This window comes from Ailuropoda melanoleuca, chromosome 14 (assembly GCF_002007445.2).
Source record: "Ailuropoda melanoleuca isolate Jingjing chromosome 14, ASM200744v2, whole genome shotgun sequence".
Lineage (NCBI taxonomy): Eukaryota > Metazoa > Chordata > Mammalia > Carnivora > Ursidae > Ailuropoda > Ailuropoda melanoleuca.
In genome coordinates, this window is record NC_048231.1 from 24,797,626 (window position 1) to 24,800,659 (window position 3,034).

Below are 3,034 nucleotides of genomic sequence, written 5' to 3' on the forward strand. Positions count from 1 at the left end.
TGGATGGGTACCCTCCACCATTCGTCTCGCACGCGCAAAACAGTTATAAGCTAGAATTAGAATGAGCGGAGAGTTCCGCATCTTCGAAGCTCCGCTAGGAAAGGAAATAATACGGGGGGCGGGAGAGAGTAAGAAATAAAGGAATAAAACCCAACTTTGCTGGCAACTTCAATAAATCTGGTAACTGGAGGCAAAAAATAGATTCCGAGGGCTGGGTCTGGTCCGGATGAAACGCTAGGGCTCCTTCCCATGCCGAAGTCTGGCGCTGGAAGCCTGCCACTGGCGTCTTGCCACGCGAATGCCCCCAGACAGCAACACACCCACTGGAAACGCACGTGAACAAAGCTCTTGCCCTAGGAGCCGCCGCTTGCGGTTTCCAAGTGGATTCCAGCTTCGCCAGGGAGTGTAGGGCGCACACAGGGTTAAATTAGTTCCCTCCCCAGTAGGAGGGAGAGAAGGGGGAGGGGGAAGCAGCATACTGTCTCAGGCTGGGTACCTTGTAGTTAGTTGTACGTTCGAAACCTGTCGCTGTCACTTGCGAGTTTGGCATCTTCCATTGTCACCGCAGAAGAAAGAGCGCTTGGAGATAACATCGGCGGCCACAAGCTCCGCGCCAAGGCGCTGCGCTGCTTCCGCCCGGGGTGCGTCTTTGGCCCTAGGTTCCGGGTGTCTAGCAGCTGCGAGGCGGCAGCACTGCGCCTGCCGCGGTGTCCACCCAGACCCGGGATCAGGTTGGCGGTTCTCAACGATGGGCAGGAGGGACCTTCGCGGTGACCCCTAAAACAATACCATGCCCCGGGAGCCCCGCTGCTGCCGCGCCAGCTTCTTCCCTTTCCACCTCCCCGACCCGGTCGGATTCGGATGAGCCCACTGCGAGGAGACACGGCGGCCGCCAGGTAAAGGGACAGAGGTGCCAGGTGGAGTTTCCAGTACCGCCGGCGCTGTTGCTCCGCGGTTGGGGGGAGATACACTTTTTTTTTTTTTTTTTTTTGAACCAGCGTAGGGCGGTCAACGGGATGGGATGTTTTTGGCTTTTTCTTTCCTCCGGAGAGAGCACAGGCTGCTTAACCACCCCCCGCCCCGACTTTAGGAAGGTCTATTTGCAGGTAGAATTCACCTCCTCGAAAGAGTTTTGTAACTGAGCCGTGGGTCAAAACACACATTTGCCAGTCTGCAGTCTGGGAGGATCGATCCCAAATTGGGGTTCTAGAGCCATTAAGCTTGCTGTGATCCAGGCTCTCAGTTCCCCAGAATGGTATGATAACTTCTAGGAGTAACACCCCCTACTCCCCTACCCCCGCGCCCACTCCATCTGCTGATAATGTCCCCGATGCTATCAAGCGGTTACATCTAAAGCCACCAGCCCGCCTCCTGCCCGCAATCAGGGATTGATTCGTGGCTAAGAAGATGCCGAGGATGCCAGGGCATTTTCCTTGGAGTTGGGGAGAGGATTACTCTTTTTCCAAAACCAAGCCTTTCTCCAGCTCTGCTGGTTTTCAGTGGCCCGGCACTGAGCTCAAGCCGGCGCGCCAGCGGGGGCGATGAAGGTGCAGGCAGCACCCCAGTCTGAACTGGAGTTGAGTTCTCTGAGCCGCGTGCGTGGGACGCGGAGAGGGGGCGGAAAGCGCCGGGCCCCCCACCGGCGCTAAGTGCCAGGGCCAGGCGGCGGCAAGGAGGGAGGGAGCAGACCCTCGCCAGCTGCCACCGTGTCCCCGCGCGGGCTCGGAGTCGCCTGGAAAGATCCCTCCGCCTCGCTGACCAGTCCCGGGTTCGTCTCCGCGCCTTCAGCGCCGGCGCGGTCACTTCTCATTTCTAATCAAGGTTGCCAGCTGAGGTTGGGGCATTAACCAGGGAAATTAAGTATCGGGAAAGAGGGTGACTCTCACTGATGCCCGGGATTCTCTTGGATCGCTTGGGGTTCTGGCCAGCGGTAGCTGCTGGTGGAGGTGGAGGCCACCGCGGCTGTCGACGCTGGCGCCTTGCTCCGCTCCTGAACCTCCCAGCAAGATGGCACTCACTGTCTGTCCTAGTCCAATTAACTCCCCCTACCGTGCCCCCTCCTCCTCTGGTTATTTGTTAGTCTCACCCTGAGTTGGCGGAGAAGAGCGGTTATGTAGATGTAAATCAAAGTATTTTCCTGACCACTTTGCATAATGCAACAGGAGCAGCGATCCGCGGGCACAAACCCAGGCCATGTGTGCGTGTGTGCGCGCGTGTGAGAGCGTGTGCCAGCGTGCGTCTCGGCCGTGCGTCTGGGTGGATCCATGCGTGGCTTGTGCTTGGGAGGCAAATGGGGCGTTTCTCCAAGTCCTCTTAACACGACTGAGGCACTCAAATAAGTGAAGGCGGTAGACACAACAGGGATGCGAAGGAAATAAAAACAATTGGGAAAGTGGTGCCAAGTGACTCAGACTTTGAACTGAGGACCGGGAAATCCTCCTGAGCCAGTCGAGGCCACCGCCCCTGCCCAACCTTTCGTCCGACACAGCCCCGCGGATCCCTAGGGAGTTGGTTCTGAGCTAGTTTCAGGCTCGCTGTTTGCTTCACGCGTGGCCCCACCAACGGCGCGTCTCGGCGCAGCCTGGATCTTGGCGCGAGCTCGCTCTCCCTCTTCTGTTCACATTCAGCCTCTCCACAGACTTGTTAAAACATGACAGCAACTTACTGGAGGCAGGAGGAGCGACAGTGGAATGAGAGGAGAAAACCGGAACCTTTTAAAATATGTTTTCCAAGAAAGAGACGTGCACCTGGTTTTCTTACATTACTCTTTAACCTTTGCAAAGAAATTGCGAAGTGGATGCGTTGACCTTATACAAATCAGGCTCTTTTTGCTGTCAAGTTTGTTTCCTGAATCTTTGAGGCTGAATTTAGTTGTCCGTTGTAATCTATGGGGAAAGTGAGCACCCCTTTTTTCCAGCAGCCAGAGTGAAGGCAGAAAATAGGTGTTCAAAATAATCATGTTAAACTTCAGATTATTTTTCCAATTAAAGTTATTTATTAAGGTCCGGGATCAGGGAGTTAACTGGTGGTGGGG

The 3,034-nt window shown here is 55.7% G+C and overlaps 1 protein-coding gene across 1 annotated transcript in view; it reads left to right on the plus strand.

Annotated features, from left to right (window-relative positions):
* The first annotated feature begins 380 nt into the window (after positions 1-380).
* FLRT2 (fibronectin leucine rich transmembrane protein 2) overlaps positions 381-3,034 on the plus strand; it is a 97,420-nt gene continuing 94,766 nt past the window's right edge. The window contains exon 1 of the mRNA XM_034642276.1: positions 381-896. The gene's annotated coding sequence lies outside the window, so the exon portion shown is untranslated. The remainder of the gene's footprint in view (positions 897-3,034) is intronic.